Below are 20,908 nucleotides of genomic sequence, written 5' to 3'. Positions count from 1 at the left end.
GGCCAGCCTCAAACCAGTATCCATGCGGGACACTCGGTGCCACGTGGCTCAGCGGTGAAGGCCAGAGGCTCATCAGCGTGGGAAGAGACCTTGAAAGTCATCCAGTCCCACCCTCAGCCTGGCACCACCATCATCACCCTGAAACCATGTCCCCAAGTGCCACATCCAGACAATACTTGAACACTTCCAGAGACAGTGACTCTACCACCTCCCTGAGCAACTTCTTGCAATCAATTCCTGACCACTTTGTCAGGGAAAAGTTGTTTGGAATATTTAATCTGAACCTCCCCTGCTGGAATCCAAGGCCATTTCCTCTCATCCTGAAAGGACTACATGCTGATCCTTTGGGATTTTATCCATGAGGAATGGCCACAGACAGGAGGTGTTGCTCCCAGGACTCCACTGCACGACTTCACCAAACAATTCTTCCAAAACAGAGGGAAGTTGGCTTTAAGAAATAATAGCAGTAGTGAAAAAAAAAAAAAAAAACCAACAAAAAACAACACAAAACACAAAAAACCCACAAAAAGAAAAAATAGGACTAGTAATAATATAAAGAAGATGAAGAAGTTGAAGAAATAGTAGTAGTAAACGAGAAAAAGAATTAAGCATAAGAACAAGAAAAAAAGAGTAAGAATAATAATAGGAATAGAAGAAGAAAAAAGAAGAAGAAGAATAGGAATAATTAAAGGTTTTAGAATAAGAAAATTGGAAAAAAAAGGAATAAGAATGAGAAAAAGAATATGAACAGGAAAAGGAATAAGAATAATAAGAAGAAAAATAAAAATAAATAAGGAGAAGAATAGGAAAAGGAATAACAATTTAAACAAGAATAGGAGAAAGAAGAATAAGAATGAGAATAAAAATAAGGATAAGAATAAAAATAAGGACTAAGGATAAGTTGATACAGAAGAAGAAATAGTAGAAGTAAACACTAAGAAGAAAAAGAAGAAGAATAGGGATAAGAAGAAGAAGATGAAGATGAAATAGTAGTAGAAAATTAGTAGTAGTAGTAGTAGTAGTAGTAGTAGTACAACAATATCAAGTTAAAATACACATCTACACATACTCTAGCATCACCGAATGGTTTCGTTTGGGAAGGACCTCAAAGGTCATCTAGTTCCAACAGATTCTCTTCTGCTCTCTCTGAGACTGAAAGAAATAGCTCCTATTTTTCTTCCTCCTTCACATTTCTTGTTAAATAAAATCCACATTAAATAAAATCCGTATGTTGTCATCATATGGTCTCATTTGCGCCTGAATTCAGGCAGAGGCATCTCTCTCTGGAACACATTCTCTGTCCAGACTGTCTTCAAAGCAGAGGTTCCCCAACCCTCTGAGGACCTCAGTCGCTCTCCTCTGAACTCATTCAAGCAGGTCCAAACCCTTCCTATCCTGGGGGCCCCCAGACAAAGATCTAGTGTGCTCCACGTGGGATCTCAAAAAATGGACTAGAGGGCCACAATTACCTCCCTTGACCTGCAGCTCTTTGCTCCTTTCCACGCAGCTCAGCCCATGGGTGCCTTTTTGGGCTGGCAGCACAGATTGCTGGCTCACGCTGAGCTTCTCCTCCATCAGCACCCCCAAGTCCTTCTCCTCAGCCCCTGCCCCACTCAGCTTCCTGTCCCCTGCAAACCCCGTGCTGAGGGGGAGCTCCGTCCACTCTCCGTGTCACTGGCGAAGCCATTCAAGAGCCCCAGGGCCAAGGCCAGAGCCCTGATGGACACCCCTCGTCCCCAGCCTCCACCTGGACATGGAGCCACTGGCCACAGCTCCCCAGCTGCGTCCATCTGGCCAGTTCCTCCTGCCCTGCATAGCCCAACCTCCAAAGCCAGGGCTGTGCGGTGTGGGGCTTGAGGTGTCACGTGGCACTGTGTCCAAAGCCTCACAGGGGCTCTGGGCACATCAGGATTGTCAGAAATGTTATGGGTCATGACTTAAACATTGTTATGAAGGAGTTTTGCACATTATGGCAAAACTGTATAAAGAGGCTGAGACTACCCAAGCCCACCTCTCCTTCACCTGACTGCAGCTTTGGGCTGCGACTTAAGCTGCCTAACAGAACTTGAGATACCACAAAGGTGATATTAGTTGTTCAGTTACCTCTGGTCTAGGGACAAGGAAACAAGGCTAAGGGAGGAGAATGTACCCACAAGAAAGCCAAACGCAGAAGCTGTCCTGAAAATCAGCTTGGCCTGGATTCAGCCTGGGGAGGCCATAGCCCACAGGCTCATCTGCTGAGGCCAGGTTTGCACACGCTCCCTCACAACCAAGAAGGGAGGAGGAGAGTTTTGGGGCTGTGGCGTAACCTCTGGTCAGAGGCACTGAACACCCATCCTCCCTCACACAAACTGGCTCAGCTCTAAAACCCCCCACCCTGGGAAGGCCACATCCATGGGAAATTCACACGAGGGGCAGCCGAGCAGGCGTCATAATCCATCAAAGACCCCCAAAGCGCTCCCCAGACTCATTGCTGAGGCCTTGCAGCAGAGCAGCGCACGCGATGCAAAGGGATGCAACAGATCCAGAGTCTGTTGCAAGAGACTGTGTCAAACTTGCCCCCCACCCGGGCAGCTACCTGGGCGTTCCCACCTGGCCCAAATGTATGTCAATCCCCTCAACTCCATGTTTTCAGGGAACCTTTATGGCCAAGAAGTCCTGATGGAGAGCATCAACACAATGCCATTGTCCTCGGAGTGCTGAGGTTTTCTCATCTGTCTCTGTCACTCTCTGTCTACCCCTCTCTTTTCTATTTTTTTCTCTTTCTAGCTCTCTATCTCTCTCTCTCTCTCTCATTTACTGTTAAATAAAACCCATACTACTGACTTTGGCATATGGCCTCATTTGCACCCTAATTCAGGCAGAAGCATTTCTGACAATTTTAATGATGGCATCATAAGAAAGGTCTAGAAGCCCGCAAGCCTGGGGGCTGCTCCATGCCCCTTCCAGTGGCTTCAGCTGTCAGAAGGGTGCCAGGTGTGGCCCTTTGTGACACAGGCGCCTTGTGTCAGGGCCCTGGATGATGCGGGACATTGTGGTGCCCGGAGGCCTTTGTGACACGGTGGAGCCCCGCCCTGCCCTGCCAGGGGGTATCTAAGGGACGCAGAGCCCTGGGGAGCCCAGTCCCGCCAGAGCCGCTCTCGCAGGAGGAAGCAGCTCCCGGGATCCCTGTGCGCCGCACAACGTCAGACGCGAAGGAGGACAAGGTGAAGCCCAACTCACAGCACCCCAGCCCCTTGCCCGGCTGGCTGCAAGACCAGGCCCTCAGTGGGCAGTGGCTGGGGGCAGGCGGCGGCTCAGGCCTGCCCCTGTCGGACGCTGAGGAGGAGGGGGCCTTTGTCAACATGGACAAAGAGTGGGAATACGACTCGGATCAAGAGCTTTCCCAGTGGGGAGGCATTAGCAGCCCAGAACCTTGCCTCTGGGAAGAAGTGACAATCCAAGAGTTTTACCAAGGGCAAGAAGAAGAGACGACCCAGGAAGTTTCCCCATGGGGAGTTGTGACACACCAAGATTTGCATCAGAGGGAGGTAGGCGAGAAAGTCCAGTGGGGGCGTGGCACACAGCAAGAGCTGTACAACTGGGAAGAAAGCGTGACAGTCCAGGAGCTGTGCCCATGGGAGGAAGAGGATGAGATATGCCAAGAATTGTCCCAGTGGGAAGAAGACCTGTCATGCCAAGAGCTGTCCCAGTGGGAAGGGGAGGGACACCAGGAACTGTCTCCTTTGGCAGAAGATATGCCAGGCCACCTGCACACGTACCAATGGGAAGGAGACAAGAGACACGCAGAGTTGCCCCAAGTGCCAGACAACAAGGACCAGGACTTATCACAAGGAAAAGACTACAGTGTCCAGGAGCTACCCCAGTGGGAAAAAGACAGGAGTGACCAAAAGCTGCCCCAGTGGGAAGGAAGTGTCAGCAGCCAGGGGCTGCCCCAATGGGCAGAAGGTGTCAGTTGCAAGACCTGGGACAAACCCTCGTACCCAGAGAAGGATGAGGATGCCCAGGAGGGGCCCGCCTCTCCCAGCAGCGTGAGCACCCAGGTGGCAGGAGAGGCAGCCCGTGAGCTGCCCGGCGCCTCTCCTGCCCCAGCGAGTCCCACAGACGATGAGCTGGCAGCCGCTGCTGCTCCAGCTGCAGCTGCTGAGGAGGAGCAGCCCCCCGAGCCTCTGCCTGCCGAGGTGGAAAAGGCACCAGGTTCTCCTGGCCTCAGGGAGGAGGTGCCATCGGCAGCGACAGAGAGCCCAGTCCCTGCTCCACGCAGCCCCCCAGGCTACAGCCAGGCTCTGCTGGACTTGGCATGGCACATCAGCCATGAGGTGGTGCGAGAGGCCGTGCTTGAGGTCCAGGCATCAATCCAGCAGCCAGAGGAACAGAGGGACCTGGAGCAAAGCACGGCTGCAGAACTAGAAGCGGCTGCTCCAGAACAAAAGCGACAGAGCCCCATCTCTGCCCTGCACAGCCCCTGCTGCACCGCCAGCCCCTCGCCCAGCCCACTGGGAGCCCAAGCCCTCAGTGAGCAGCAGGAGGAGGCAGACAGGGGCTCACTCCTGGCAGACAAAGAGACTGAGGACAGGGACTCGGCTGGGGAGCTTGAGCTTTCTCAGTGCGAGGATGAGGAACACACAGAGCTGTCTCAAGGAGAAACCAACAACGACCAGGAAGGCCCCAAAGAGGAAGCCTGCATTGAGCAGGAGCTGTCCCGAGAAGAAGCCACCAATGGCCAGGATGCGTTCCAAGGGGAAGCCTGCATTGAGCAGGAGCTACCCCCTGGACATGCCAGCAACGACCAAGATGTATTCCAAGGGGAAGCCTGCATTGAGCAGGAACTGACCCTGGAAGAAGCCAGAAATGACCAGAAAGGGCTCCAAAAGGAAGCCTGCATTAAGCAGGAGCTGTCCCCAGGATATGCCAGCAACAACCAGGATGTGTTCCAAGAGGAAGCCTGCATTGAGCAGGAACTGTCCCTGGAAGAAGCCACCAATGACCAGAAAGGGCTCCAAGGAGAAGCCTGCATTGAGCAGGAACTGACCCTGGAAGAAGCCAGAAACGACCAGGAAGGGCTCCAAGAGGAAGCCTGCATTGAGCAGGAGCTGCCCCCTGGACATGCCAGCAACAACCAGGATGTGTTCCAAGGGGAAGCCTGCATTGAGCAGGAGCTGCCCCCTGGATATGCCGGCCACGACGAGGATGAGTTCCAAGGGGAAGCCTGCATTGAGCAGGAGCTGTCCCAAGAAGAAGACAGGAACAACCAGGATGTGTTCCAAGGGGAAGCCTGCATTGAGCAGGATGTGTCCCCTGGATATGCCAGCAACGACCAGGATGTGGTCCAAGGGGAAGCCTGCATTGAGCAGGACGTGTTCCCTGGATATGCCAGCAACGACCAGGATGCAGTCCAAGGGGAAGCCTGTATTGAGCAGGAACTGTCCCTGGAAGAAGCCACCAATAACCAGGAAGGGCTCCAAGGGGAAGCCTGCATTGAGCAGGAACTGTCCCTGGAAGAAGCCAGAAACGACCAGGAAGGGCTCCAAGGAGAAGCCTGCATTGAGCAGGAGCTGTCCCAAGAAGAAGACAGGAACAACCAAGACGTGTTCCAAGGGGAAGCCTGCATTGAGCAGGATGTGTCCCCTGGATATGCCAGCAACGACCAGGATGTGGTCCAAGGGGAAGCCTGTATGGAGCAGGAGCTCTCCCCAGAAGAAGCCGGTAGCTACCACGAGCTCTCCGACTGGGATGAATCCACTGGGGATGAGCTGTCCCTGGAAGAAGCCAGAAACGACCAGAATGTATTCCAAGGGGAAGCCTGCATTGAGCAGGAGATCTCCCCAGAAGAAGCCGGTAGCTACCACGAGCTCTCCGACTGGGATGAATCCACGGGGGACGAGCTGTCCCTGGAAGAAACCACCAATGACCAGGAAGGGCTCCAAGAGGAAGCCTGCATTGAGGAGGAGCTCTCCCCAGAAGAAGCCGGTAGCTACCACGAGCTCTCCGACTGGGATGAATCCACGGGGGACGAGCTGTCCCTGGAAGAAACCACCAATGACCAGGAAGGGCTCCAAGGGGAAGCCTGCATTGAGGAGGAGCTCTCCCCAGAAGAAGCCGGTAGCTACCACGAGCTCTCCGACTGGGATGAATCCACGGGGGACGAGCTGTCCCTGGAAGAAACCACCAATGACCAGGAAGGGCTCCAAGGGGAAGCCTGCATTGAGCAGGAGATCTCCCCAGAAGAAGCCGGTAGCTACCACGAGCTCTCCGACTGGGATGAATCCACTGCGGACGAGCTGTCCCTAGGAGAAGCCAGCAGCTACATAGAACTTTCTGACTGGGAAGAAGGCACAGAACAAGGCCTTTCTCAAGGACAAGTCGGTAGCTCCCAAAATTTCTCTCACTGGGAGGAATACAGTGAACATGAGCTGTCCCATGGAGATGTCGGTAGCTACCAAGAACTGTCTGATTGGGAAGAGTCCATTGGCCAGGAGCTTTCTGAAGAGGAAGACTCCGTTGGCCAGGAGCTTTCCAAAGGGAACGGCAAGAGACCTTCAGCTCAGTCCAGCTGGGAAAATGACAGTGACCGCGACCTGATGCAGGACAGCTGGGAACAGAACGTGGGGGACAAGGCCTTGCCGCGGGAGGAGGACGAGTGGGATGGAGTGAGCCTCCTGGAGCTCCGTGAAGAAGACAGAGAGCTGGGAGGTTTGGCAGGAGGCAGGCTCCCAGTGCCTGCCCCTCGCGAGGCCTGGGTTGAGCACGGGCCATCTGAGCCGTGCCCCCAAGTGCCGCTCTGTGCCTCGCCTCCCCTCCTGGGAGCCCAGGCCCTCAGCCAGCAGCTGGGTCCCCGCAAGAAACGCCCCTCCCGCCTCGGGCGGGCGCTGCAGATGCTGCGCAGCCTGTTCCGCTGCCCCTGCCTGGCGCCACAGCCCGAGGATTAGGGCTGCGGCCGGCGCCAGCCCGGGCCCCCTGCACGGCAGCTGGCCGGCAGCCTGCCCTACGTCCTGGGGGAGCCACACGGGCTGCCTTTGCCTGGACATGTCCCTGCAGCCTCAGCAATCCCCGGCTGCTTGGGAGCATCCCAAGCCACGCTCCCCAAGGGCAAATATTACCCGTGTGGCCAGCCTCAAACCAGTATCCATGCGGGACACTCGGTGCCACGTGGCTCAGCGGTGAAGGCCAGAGGCTCATCAGCGTGGGAAGAGACCTTGAAAGTCATCCAGTCCCACCCTCAGCCTGGCACCACCATCATCACCCTGAAACCATGTCCCCAAGTGCCACATCCAGACAATACTTGAACACTTCCAGAGACAGTGACTCTACCACCTCCCTGAGCAACTTCTTGCAATCAATTCCTGACCACTCTGTCAGGGAAAAGTTGTTTGGAATATTTAATCTGAACCTCCCCTGCTGGAATCCAAGGCCATTTCCTCTCATCCTGAAAGGACTACATGCTGATCCTTTGGGATTTTATCCATGAGGAATGGCCACAGACAGGAGGTGTTGCTCCCAGGACTCCACTGCACGACTTCACCAAACAATTCTTCCAAAACAGAGGGAAGTTGGCTTTAAGAAATAATAGCAGTAGTGAAAAAAAAAAAAACAAACCAACAAAAAACAACACAAAACACAAAAAACCCACAAAAAGAAAAAATAGGACTAGTAATAATATAAAGAAGATGAAGAAGTTGAAGAAATAGTAGTAGTAAACGAGAAAAAGAATTAAGCATAAGAACAAGAAAAAAAGAGTAAGAATAATAATAGGAATAGAAGAAGAAAAAAGAAGAAGAAGAATAGGAATAATTAAAGGTTTTAGAATAAGAAAATTGGAAAAAAAAGGAATAAGAATGAGAAAAAGAATATGAACAGGAAAAGGAATAAGAATAATAAGAAGAAAAATAAAAATAAATAAGGAGAAGAATAGGAAAAGGAATAACAATTTAAACAAGAATAGGAGAAAGAAGAATAAGAATGAGAATAAAAATAAGGATAAGAATAAAAATAAGGACTAAGGATAAGTTGATACAGAAGAAGAAATAGTAGAAGTAAACACTAAGAAGAAAAAGAAGAATAGGGATAAGAAGAAGAAGATGAAGATGAAATAGTAGTAGAAAATTAGTAGTAGTAGTAGTAGTAGTAGTAGTAGTACAACAATATCAAGTTAAAATACACATCTACACATACTCTAGCATCACCGAATGGTTTCGTTTGGGAAGGACCTCAAAGGTCATCTAGTTCCAACAGATTCTCTTCTGCTCTCTCTGAGACTGAAAGAAATAGCTCCTATTTTTCTTCCTCCTTCACATTTCTTGTTAAATAAAATCCACATTAAATAAAATCCGTATGTTGTCATCATATGGTCTCATTTGCGCCTGAATTCAGGCAGAGGCATCTCTCTCTGGAACACATTCTCTGTCCAGACTGTCTTCAAAGCAGAGGTTCCCCAACCCTCTGAGGACCTCAGTCGCTCTCCTCTGAACTCATTCAAGCAGGTCCAAACCCTTCCTATCCTGGGGGCCCCCAGACAAAGATCTAGTGTGCTCCACGTGGGATCTCAAAAAATGGACTAGAGGGCCACAATTACCTCCCTTGACCTGCAGCTCTTTGCTCCTTTCCACGCAGCTCAGCCCATGGGTGCCTTTTTGGGCTGGCAGCACAGATTGCTGGCTCACGCTGAGCTTCTCCTCCATCAGCACCCCCAAGTCCTTCTCCTCAGCCCCTGCCCCACTCAGCTTCCTGTCCCCTGCAAACCCCGTGCTGAGGGGGAGCTCCGTCCACTCTCCGTGTCACTGGCGAAGCCATTCAAGAGCCCCAGGGCCAAGGCCAGAGCCCTGATGGACACCCCTCGTCCCCAGCCTCCACCTGGACATGGAGCCACTGGCCACAGCTCCCCAGCTGCGTCCATCTGGCCAGTTCCTCCTGCCCTGCATAGCCCAACCTCCAAAGCCAGGGCTGTGCGGTGTGGGGCTTGAGGTGTCACGTGGCACTGTGTCCAAAGCCTCACAGGGGCTCTGGGCACATCAGGATTGTCAGAAATGTTATGGGTCATGACTTAAACATTGTTATGAAGGAGTTTTGCACATTATGGCAAAACTGTATAAAGAGGCTGAGACTACCCAAGCCCACCTCTCCTTCACCTGACTGCAGCTTTGGGCTGCGACTTAAGCTGCCTAACAGAACTTGAGATACCACAAAGGTGATATTAGTTGTTCAGTTACCTCTGGTCTAGGGACAAGGAAACAAGGCTAAGGGAGGAGAATGTACCCACAAGAAAGCCAAACGCAGAAGCTGTCCTGAAAATCAGCTTGGCCTGGATTCAGCCTGGGGAGGCCATAGCCCACAGGCTCATCTGCTGAGGCCAGGTTTGCACACGCTCCCTCACAACCAAGAAGGGAGGAGGAGAGTTTTGGGGCTGTGGCGTAACCTCTGGTCAGAGGCACTGAACACCCATCCTCCCTCACACAAACTGGCTCAGCTCTAAAACCCCCCACCCTGGGAAGGCCACATCCATGGGAAATTCACACGAGGGGCAGCCGAGCAGGCGTCATAATCCATCAAAGACCCCCAAAGCGCTCCCCAGACTCATTGCTGAGGCCTTGCAGCAGAGCAGCGCACGCGATGCAAAGGGATGCAACAGATCCAGAGTCTGTTGCAAGAGACTGTGTCAAACTTGCCCCCCACCCGGGCAGCTACCTGGGCGTTCCCACCTGGCCCAAATGTATGTCAATCCCCTCAACTCCATGTTTTCAGGGAACCTTTATGGCCAAGAAGTCCTGATGGAGAGCATCAACACAATGCCATTGTCCTCGGAGTGCTGAGGTTTTCTCATCTGTCTCTGTCACTCTCTGTCTACCCCTCTCTTTTCTATTTTTTTCTCTTTCTAGCTCTCTATCTCTCTCTCTCTCTCTCATTTACTGTTAAATAAAACCCATACTACTGACTTTGGCATATGGCCTCATTTGCACCCTAATTCAGGCAGAAGCATTTCTGACAATTTTAATGATGGCATCATAAGAAAGGTCTAGAAGCCCGCAAGCCTGGGGGCTGCTCCATGCCCCTTCCAGTGGCTTCAGCTGTCAGAAGGGTGCCAGGTGTGGCCCTTTGTGACACAGGCGCCTTGTGTCAGGGCCCTGGATGATGCGGGACATTGTGGTGCCCGGAGGCCTTTGTGACACGGTGGAGCCCCGCCCTGCCCTGCCAGGGGGTATCTAAGGGACGCAGAGCCCTGGGGAGCCCAGTCCCGCCAGAGCCGCTCTCGCAGGAGGAAGCAGCTCCCGGGATCCCTGTGCGCCGCACAACGTCAGACGCGAAGGAGGACAAGGTGAAGCCCAACTCACAGCACCCCAGCCCCTTGCCCGGCTGGCTGCAAGACCAGGCCCTCAGTGGGCAGTGGCTGGGGGCAGGCGGCGGCTCAGGCCTGCCCCTGTCGGACGCTGAGGAGGAGGGGGCCTTTGTCAACATGGACAAAGAGTGGGAATACGACTCGGATCAAGAGCTTTCCCAGTGGGGAGGCATTAGCAGCCCAGAACCTTGCCTCTGGGAAGAAGTGACAATCCAAGAGTTTTACCAAGGGCAAGAAGAAGAGACGACCCAGGAAGTTTCCCCATGGGGAGTTGTGACACACCAAGATTTGCATCAGAGGGAGGTAGGCGAGAAAGTCCAGTGGGGGCGTGGCACACAGCAAGAGCTGTACAACTGGGAAGAAAGCGTGACAGTCCAGGAGCTGTGCCCATGGGAGGAAGAGGATGAGATATGCCAAGAATTGTCCCAGTGGGAAGAAGACCTGTCATGCCAAGAGCTGTCCCAGTGGGAAGGGGAGGGACACCAGGAACTGTCTCCTTTGGCAGAAGATATGCCAGGCCACCTGCACACGTACCAATGGGAAGGAGACAAGAGACACGCAGAGTTGCCCCAAGTGCCAGACAACAAGGACCAGGACTTATCACAAGGAAAAGACTACAGTGTCCAGGAGCTACCCCAGTGGGAAAAAGACAGGAGTGACCAAAAGCTGCCCCAGTGGGAAGGAAGTGTCAGCAGCCAGGGGCTGCCCCAATGGGCAGAAGGTGTCAGTTGCAAGACCTGGGACAAACCCTCGTACCCAGAGAAGGATGAGGATGCCCAGGAGGGGCCCGCCTCTCCCAGCAGCGTGAGCACCCAGGTGGCAGGAGAGGCAGCCCGTGAGCTGCCCGGCGCCTCTCCTGCCCCAGCGAGTCCCACAGACGATGAGCTGGCAGCCGCTGCTGCTCCAGCTGCAGCTGCTGAGGAGGAGCAGCCCCCCGAGCCTCTGCCTGCCGAGGTGGAAAAGGCACCAGGTTCTCCTGGCCTCAGGGAGGAGGTGCCATCGGCAGCGACAGAGAGCCCAGTCCCTGCTCCACGCAGCCCCCCAGGCTACAGCCAGGCTCTGCTGGACTTGGCATGGCACATCAGCCATGAGGTGGTGCGAGAGGCCGTGCTTGAGGTCCAGGCATCAATCCAGCAGCCAGAGGAACAGAGGGACCTGGAGCAAAGCACGGCTGCAGAACTAGAAGCGGCTGCTCCAGAACAAAAGCGACAGAGCCCCATCTCTGCCCTGCACAGCCCCTGCTGCACCGCCAGCCCCTCGCCCAGCCCACTGGGAGCCCAAGCCCTCAGTGAGCAGCAGGAGGAGGCAGACAGGGGCTCACTCCTGGCAGACAAAGAGACTGAGGACAGGGACTCGGCTGGGGAGCTTGAGCTTTCTCAGTGCGAGGATGAGGAACACACAGAGCTGTCTCAAGGAGAAACCAACAACGACCAGGAAGGCTCCAAAGAGGAAGCCTGCATTGAGCAGGAGCTGTCCCGAGAAGAAGCCACCAATGGCCAGGATGCGTTCCAAGGGGAAGCCTGCATTGAGCAGGAGCTACCCCCTGGACATGCCAGCAACGACCAAGATGTATTCCAAGGGGAAGCCTGCATTGAGCAGGAACTGACCCTGGAAGAAGCCAGAAATGACCAGAAAGGGCTCCAAAAGGAAGCCTGCATTAAGCAGGAGCTGTCCCCAGGATATGCCAGCAACAACCAGGATGTGTTCCAAGAGGAAGCCTGCATTGAGCAGGAACTGTCCCTGGAAGAAGCCACCAATGACCAGAAAGGGCTCCAAGGAGAAGCCTGCATTGAGCAGGAACTGACCCTGGAAGAAGCCAGAAACGACCAGGAAGGGCTCCAAGAGGAAGCCTGCATTGAGCAGGAGCTGCCCCCTGGACATGCCAGCAACAACCAGGATGTGTTCCAAGGGGAAGCCTGCATTGAGCAGGAGCTGCCCCCTGGATATGCCGGCCACGACGAGGATGAGTTCCAAGGGGAAGCCTGCATTGAGCAGGAGCTGTCCCAAGAAGAAGACAGGAACAACCAGGATGTGTTCCAAGGGGAAGCCTGCATTGAGCAGGATGTGTCCCCTGGATATGCCAGCAACGACCAGGATGTGGTCCAAGGGGAAGCCTGCATTGAGCAGGACGTGTTCCCTGGATATGCCAGCAACGACCAGGATGCAGTCCAAGGGGAAGCCTGTATTGAGCAGGAACTGTCCCTGGAAGAAGCCACCAATAACCAGGAAGGGCTCCAAGGGGAAGCCTGCATTGAGCAGGAACTGTCCCTGGAAGAAGCCAGAAACGACCAGGAAGGGCTCCAAGGAGAAGCCTGCATTGAGCAGGAGCTGTCCCAAGAAGAAGACAGGAACAACCAAGACGTGTTCCAAGGGGAAGCCTGCATTGAGCAGGATGTGTCCCCTGGATATGCCAGCAACGACCAGGATGTGGTCCAAGGGGAAGCCTGTATGGAGCAGGAGCTCTCCCCAGAAGAAGCCGGTAGCTACCACGAGCTCTCCGACTGGGATGAATCCACGGGGGACGAGCTGTCCCTGGAAGAAGCCAGAAACGACCAGAATGTATTCCAAGGGGAAGCCTGCATTGAGCAGGAGATCTCCCCAGAAGAAGCCGGTAGCTACCACGAGCTCTCCGACTGGGATGAATCCACGGGGGACGAGCTGTCCCTGGAAGAAACCACCAATGACCAGGAAGGGCTCCAAGGGGAAGCCTGCATTGAGGAGGAGCTCTCCCCAGAAGAAGCCGGTAGCTACCACGAGCTCTCCGACTGGGATGAATCCACGGGGGACGAGCTGTCCCTGGAAGAAACCACCAATGACCAGGAAGGGCTCCAAGGGGAAGCCTGCATTGAGGAGGAGCTCTCCCCAGAAGAAGCCGGTAGCTACCACGAGCTCTCCGACTGGGATGAATCCACGGGGGACGAGCTGTCCCTGGAAGAAACCACCAATGACCAGGAAGGGCTCCAAGGGGAAGCCTGCATTGAGCAGGAGATCTCCCCAGAAGAAGCCGGTAGCTACCACGAGCTCTCCGACTGGGATGAATCCACTGCGGACGAGCTGTCCCTAGGAGAAGCCAGCAGCTACATAGAACTTTCTGACTGGGAAGAAGGCACAGAACAAGGCCTTTCTCAAGGACAAGTCGGTAGCTCCCAAAATTTCTCTCACTGGGAGGAATACAGTGAACATGAGCTGTCCCATGGAGATGTCGGTAGCTACCAAGAACTGTCTGATTGGGAAGAGTCCATTGGCCAGGAGCTTTCTGAAGAGGAAGACTCCGTTGGCCAGGAGCTTTCCAAAGGGAACGGCAAGAGACCTTCAGCTCAGTCCAGCTGGGAAAATGACAGTGACCGCGACCTGATGCAGGACAGCTGGGAACAGAACGTGGGGGACAAGGCCTTGCCGCGGGAGGAGGACGAGTGGGATGGAGTGAGCCTCCTGGAGCTCCGTGAAGAAGACAGAGAGCTGGGAGGTTTGGCAGGAGGCAGGCTCCCAGTGCCTGCCCCTCGCGAGGCCTGGGTTGAGCACGGGCCATCTGAGCCGTGCCCCCAAGTGCCGCTCTGTGCCTCGCCTCCCCTCCTGGGAGCCCAGGCCCTCAGCCAGCAGCTGGGTCCCCGCAAGAAACGCCCCTCCCGCCTCGGGCGGGCGCTGCAGATGCTGCGCAGCCTGTTCCGCTGCCCCTGCCTGGCGCCACAGCCCGAGGATTAGGGCTGCGGCCGGCGCCAGCCCGGGCCCCCTGCACGGCAGCTGGCCGGCAGCCTGCCCTACGTCCTGGGGGAGCCACACGGGCTGCCTTTGCCTGGACATGTCCCTGCAGCCTCAGCAATCCCCGGCTGCTTGGGAGCATCCCAAGCCACGCTCCCCAAGGGCAAATATTACCCGTGTGGCCAGCCTCAAACCAGTATCCATGCGGGACACTCGGTGCCACGTGGCTCAGCGGTGAAGGCCAGAGGCTCATCAGCGTGGGAAGAGACCTTGAAAGTCATCCAGTCCCACCCTCAGCCTGGCACCACCATCATCACCCTGAAACCATGTCCCCAAGTGCCACATCCAGACAATACTTGAACACTTCCAGAGACAGTGACTCTACCACCTCCCTGAGCAACTTCTTGCAATCAATTCCTGACCACTCTGTCAGGGAAAAGTTGTTTGGAATATTTAATCTGAACCTCCCCTGCTGGAATCCAAGGCCATTTCCTCTCATCCTGAAAGGACTACATGCTGATCCTTTGGGATTTTATCCATGAGGAATGGCCACAGACAGGAGGTGTTGCTCCCAGGACTCCACTGCACGACTTCACCAAACAATTCTTCCAAAACAGAGGGAAGTTGGCTTTAAGAAATAATAGCAGTAGTGAAAAAAAAAAAAACAAACCAACAAAAAACAACACAAAACACAAAAAACCCACAAAAAGAAAAAATAGGACTAGTAATAATATAAAGAAGATGAAGAAGTTGAAGAAATAGTAGTAGTAAACGAGAAAAAGAATTAAGCATAAGAACAAGAAAAAAAGAGTAAGAATAATAATAGGAATAGAAGAAGAAAAAAGAAGAAGAATAGGAATAATTAAAGGTTTTAGAATAAGAAAATTGGAAAAAAAAGGAATAAGAATGAGAAAAAGAATATGAACAGGAAAAGGAATAAGAATAATAAGAAGAAAAATAAAAATAAATAAGGAGAAGAATAGGAAAAGGAATAACAATTTAAACAAGAATAGGAGAAAGAAGAATAAGAATGAGAATAAAAATAAGGATAAGAATAAAAATAAGGACTAAGGATAAGTTGATACAGAAGAAGAAATAGTAGAAGTAAACACTAAGAAGAAAAAGAAGAAGAATAGGGATAAGAAGAAGAAGATGAAGATGAAATAGTAGTAGAAAATTAGTAGTAGTAGTAGTAGTAGTAGTAGTAGTACAACAATATCAAGTTAAAATACACATCTACACATACTCTAGCATCACCGAATGGTTTCGTTTGGGAAGGACCTCAAAGGTCATCTAGTTCCAACAGATTCTCTTCTGCTCTCTCTGAGACTGAAAGAAATAGCTCCTATTTTTCTTCCTCCTTCACATTTCTTGTTAAATAAAATCCACATTAAATAAAATCCGTATGTTGTCATCATATGGTCTCATTTGCGCCTGAATTCAGGCAGAGGCATCTCTCTCTGGAACACATTCTCTGTCCAGACTGTCTTCAAAGCAGAGGTTCCCCAACCCTCTGAGGACCTCAGTCGCTCTCCTCTGAACTCATTCAAGCAGGTCCAAACCCTTCCTATCCTGGGGGCCCCCAGACAAAGATCTAGTGTGCTCCACGTGGGATCTCAAAAAATGGACTAGAGGGCCACAATTACCTCCCTTGACCTGCAGCTCTTTGCTCCTTTCCACGCAGCTCAGCCCATGGGTGCCTTTTTGGGCTGGCAGCACAGATTGCTGGCTCACGCTGAGCTTCTCCTCCATCAGCACCCCCAAGTCCTTCTCCTCAGCCCCTGCCCCACTCAGCTTCCTGTCCCCTGCAAACCCCGTGCTGAGGGGGAGCTCCGTCCACTCTCCGTGTCACTGGCGAAGCCATTCAAGAGCCCCAGGGCCAAGGCCAGAGCCCTGATGGACACCCCTCGTCCCCAGCCTCCACCTGGACATGGAGCCACTGGCCACAGCTCCCCAGCTGCGTCCATCTGGCCAGTTCCTCCTGCCCTGCATAGCCCAACCTCCAAAGCCAGGGCTGTGCGGTGTGGGGCTTGAGGTGTCACGTGGCACTGTGTCCAAAGCCTCACAGGGGCTCTGGGCACATCAGGATTGTCAGAAATGTTATGGGTCATGACTTAAACATTGTTATGAAGGAGTTTTGCACATTATGGCAAAACTGTATAAAGAGGCTGAGACTACCCAAGCCCACCTCTCCTTCACCTGACTGCAGCTTTGGGCTGCGACTTAAGCTGCCTAACAGAACTTGAGATACCACAAAGGTGATATTAGTTGTTCAGTTACCTCTGGTCTAGGGACAAGGAAACAAGGCTAAGGGAGGAGAATGTACCCACAAGAAAGCCAAACGCAGAAGCTGTCCTGAAAATCAGCTTGGCCTGGATTCAGCCTGGGGAGGCCATAGCCCACAGGCTCATCTGCTGAGGCCAGGTTTGCACACACTCCCTCACAACCAAGAAGGGAGGAGGAGAGTTTTGGGGCTGTGGCGTAACCTCTGGTCAGAGGCACTGAACACCCATCCTCCCTCACACAAACTGGCTCAGCTCTAAAACCCCCCACCCTGGGAAGGCCACATCCATGGGAAATTCACACGAGGGGCAGCCGAGCAGGTGTCATAATCCATCAAAGACCCCCAAAGCGCTCCCCAGACTCATTGCTGAGGCCTTGCAGCAGAGCAGCGCACGCGATGCAAAGGGATGCAACAGATCCAGAGTCTGTTGCAAGAGACTGTGTCAAACTTGCCCCCCACCCGGGCAGCTACCTGGGCGTTCCCACCTGGCCCAAATGTATGTCAATCCCCTCAACTCCATGTTTTCAGGGAACCTTTATGGCCAAGAAGTCCTGATGGAGAGCATCAACACAATGCCATTGTCCTCGGAGTGCTGAGGTTTTCTCATCTGTCTCTGTCACTCTCTGTCTACCCCTCTCTTTTCTATTTTTTTCTCTTTCTAGCTCTCTATCTCTCTCTCTCTCTCTCATTTACTGTTAAATAAAACCCATACTACTGACTTTGGCATATGGCCTCATTTGCACCCTAATTCAGGCAGAAGCATTTCTGACAATTTTAATGATGGCATCATAAGAAAGGTCTAGAAGCCCGCAAGCCTGGGGGCTGCTCCATGCCCCTTCCAGTGGCTTCAGCTGTCAGAAGGGTGCCAGGTGTGGCCCTTTGTGACACAGGCGCCTTGTGTCAGGGCCCTGGATGATGCGGGACATTGTGGTGCCCGGAGGCCTTTGTGACACGGTGGAGCCCCGCCCTGCCCTGCCAGGGGGTATCTAAGGGACGCAGAGCCCTGGGGAGCCCAGTCCCGCCAGAGCCGCTCTCGCAGGAGGAAGCAGCTCCCGGGATCCCTGTGCGCCGCACAACGTCAGACGCGAAGGAGGACAAGGTGAAGCCCAACTCACAGCACCCCAGCCCCTTGCCCGGCTGGCTGCAAGACCAGGCCCTCAGTGGGCAGTGGCTGGGGGCAGGCGGCGGCTCAGGCCTGCCCCTGTCGGACGCTGAGGAGGAGGGGGCCTTTGTCAACATGGACAAAGAGTGGGAATACGACTCGGATCAAGAGCTTTCCCAGTGGGGAGGCATTAGCAGCCCAGAACCTTGCCTCTGGGAAGAAGTGACAATCCAAGAGTTTTACCAAGGGCAAGAAGAAGAGACGACCCAGGAAGTTTCCCCATGGGGAGTTGTGACACACCAAGATTTGCATCAGAGGGAGGTAGGCGAGAAAGTCCAGTGGGGGCGTGGCACACAGCAAGAGCTGTACAACTGGGAAGAAAGCGTGACAGTCCAGGAGCTGTGCCCATGGGAGGAAGAGGATGAGATATGCCAAGAATTGTCCCAGTGGGAAGAAGACCTGTCATGCCAAGAGCTGTCCCAGTGGGAAGGGGAGGGACACCAGGAACTGTCTCCTTTGGCAGAAGATATGCCAGGCCACCTGCACACGTACCAATGGGAAGGAGACAAGAGACACGCAGAGTTGCCCCAAGTGCCAGACAACAAGGACCAGGACTTATCACAAGGAAAAGACTACAGTGTCCAGGAGCTACCCCAGTGGGAAAAAGACAGGAGTGACCAAAAGCTGCCCCAGTGGGAAGGAAGTGTCAGCAGCCAGGGGCTGCCCCAATGGGCAGAAGGTGTCAGTTGCAAGACCTGGGACAAACCCTCGTACCCAGAGAAGGATGAGGATGCCCAGGAGGGGCCCGCCTCTCCCAGCAGCGTGAGCACCCAGGTGGCAGGAGAGGCAGCCCGTGAGCTGCCCGGCGCCTCTCCTGCCCCAGCGAGTCCCACAGACGATGAGCTGGCAGCCGCTGCTGCTCCAGCTGCAGCTGCTGAGGAGGAGCAGCCCCCCGAGCCTCTGCCTGCCGAGGTGGAAAAGGCACCAGGTTCTCCTGGCCTCAGGGAGGAGGTGCCATCGGCAGCGACAGAGAGCCCAGTCCCTGCTCCACGCAGCCCCCCAGGCTACAGCCAGGCTCTGCTGGACTTGGCATGGCACATCAGCCATGAGGTGGTGCGAGAGGCCGTGCTTGAGGTCCAGGCATCAATCCAGCAGCCAGAGGAACAGAGGGACCTGGAGCAAAGCACGGCTGCAGAACTAGAAGCGGCTGCTCCAGAACAAAAGCGACAGAGCCCCATCTCTGCCCTGCACAGCCCCTGCTGCACCGCCAGCCCCTCGCCCAGCCCACTGGGAGCCCAAGCCCTCAGTGAGCAGCAGGAGGAGGCAGACAGGGGCTCACTCCTGGCAGACAAAGAGACTGAGGACAGGGACTCGGCTGGGGAGCTTGAGCTTTCTCAGTGCGAGGATGAGGAACACACAGAGCTGTCTCAAGGAGAAACCAACAACGACCAGGAAGGCCCCAAAGAGGAAGCCTGCATTGAGCAGGAGCTGTCCCGAGAAGAAGCCACCAATGGCCAGGATGCGTTCCAAGGGGAAGCCTGCATTGAGCAGGAGCTACCCCCTGGACATGCCAGCAACGACCAAGATGTATTCCAAGGGGAAGCCTGCATTGAGCAGGAACTGACCCTGGAAGAAGCCAGAAATGACCAGAAAGGGCTCCAAAAGGAAGCCTGCATTAAGCAGGAGCTGTCCCCAGGATATGCCAGCAACAACCAGGATGTGTTCCAAGAGGAAGCCTGCATTGAGCAGGAACTGTCCCTGGAAGAAGCCACCAATGACCAGAAAGGGCTCCAAGGAGAAGCCTGCATTGAGCAGGAACTGACCCTGGAAGAAGCCAGAAACGACCAGGAAGGGCTCCAAGAGGAAGCCTGCATTGAGCAGGAGCTGCCCCCTGGACATGCCAGCAACAACCAGGATGTGTTCCAAGGGGAAGCCTGCATTGAGCAGGAGCTGCCCCCTGGATATGCCGGCCACGACGAGGATGAGTTCCAAGGGGAAGCCTGCATTGAGCAGGAGCTGTCCCAAGAAGAAGACAGGAACAACCAGGATGTGTTCCAAGGGGAAGCCTGCATTGAGCAGGATGTGTCCCCTGGATATGCCAGCAACGACCAGGATGTGGTCCAAGGGGAAGCCTGCATTGAGCAGGACGTGTTCCCTGGATATGCCAGCAACGACCAGGATGCAGTCCAAGGGGAAGCCTGTATTGAGCAGGAACTGTCCCTGGAAGAAGCCACCAATAACCAGGAAGGGCTCCAAGGGGAAGCCTGCATTGAGCAGGAACTGTCCCTGGAAGAAGCCAGAAACGACCAGGAAGGGCTCCAAGGAGAAGCCTGCATTGAGCAGGAGCTGTCCCAAGAAGAAGACAGGAACAACCAAGACGTGTTCCAAGGGGAAGCCTGCATTGAGCAGGATGTGTCCCCTGGATATGCCAGCAACGACCAGGATGTGGTCCAAGGGGAAGCCTGTATGGAGCAGGAGCTCTCCCCAGAAGAAGCCGGTAGCTACCACGAGCTCTCCGACTGGGATGAATCCACGGGGGACGAGCTGTCCCTGGAAGAAGCCAGAAACGACCAGAATGTATTCCAAGGGGAAGCCTGCATTGAGCAGGAGATCTCCCCAGAAGAAGCCAGTAGCTACCACGAGCTCTCCGACTGGGATGAATCCACGGGGGACGAGCTGTCCCTGGAAGAAACCACCAATGACCAGGAAGGGCTCCAAGGGGAAGCCTGCATTGAGGAGGAGCTCTCCCCAGAAGAAGCCGGTAGCTACCACGAGCTCTCCGACTGGGATGAATCCACGGGGGACGAGCTGTCCCTGGAAGAAACCACCAATGACCAGGAAGGGCTCCAAGGGGAAGCCTGCATTGAGCAGGAGCTCTCCCCAGAAGAAGCCGGTAGCTACCACGAGCTCTCCGACTGGGATGAATCCACGGGGGACGAGCTGTCCCTGGAAGAAACCACCAATGACCAGGAAGGGCTCCAAGGGGAAGCCTGCATTGAGCAGGAGATCTCCCCAGAAGAAGCCGGTAGCTACCACGAGCTCTCCGACTGGGATGAATCCACTGCGGACGAGCTGTCCCTAGGAGAAGCCAGCAGCTACATAGAAGTTTCTGACTGGGAAGAAGGCACAGAACAAGGCCTTTCTCAAGGACAAGTCGGTAGCTCCCAAAATTTCTCTCACTGGGAGGAATACAGTGAACATGAGCTGTCCCATGGAGATGTCGGTAGCTACCAAGAACTGTCTGATTGGGAAGAGTCCATTGGCCAGGAGCTTTCTGAAGAGGAAGACTCCGTTGGCCAGGAGCTTTCCAAAGGGAACGGCAAGAGACCTTCAGCTCAGTCCAGCTGGGAAAATGACAGTGACCGCGACCTGATGCAGGACAGCTGGGAACAGAACGTGGGGGACAAGGCCTTGCCGCGGGAGGAGGACGAGTGGGATGGAGTGAGCCTCCTGGAGCTCCGTGAAGAAGACAGAGAGCTGGGAGGTTTGGCAG

At 54.1% G+C, this 20,908-nt stretch overlaps 1 protein-coding gene across 4 annotated transcripts in view; it reads right to left on the bottom strand.

Moving 5' to 3' along the window:
* The window catches only part of VWA2 (von Willebrand factor A domain containing 2), a 141,675-nt gene that overhangs the window by 43,832 nt on the left and 76,935 nt on the right, over positions 1-20,908 (bottom strand). The window lies entirely within an intron of this gene.

The sequence above is a fragment of the Aphelocoma coerulescens genome, chromosome 6 (genome assembly GCF_041296385.1).
Source record: "Aphelocoma coerulescens isolate FSJ_1873_10779 chromosome 6, UR_Acoe_1.0, whole genome shotgun sequence".
NCBI lineage: Eukaryota > Metazoa > Chordata > Aves > Passeriformes > Corvidae > Aphelocoma > Aphelocoma coerulescens.
The sequence above is the reverse complement of the archived record's forward strand: the minus strand, read 5'-3'. Positions and strand labels throughout refer to the sequence as shown.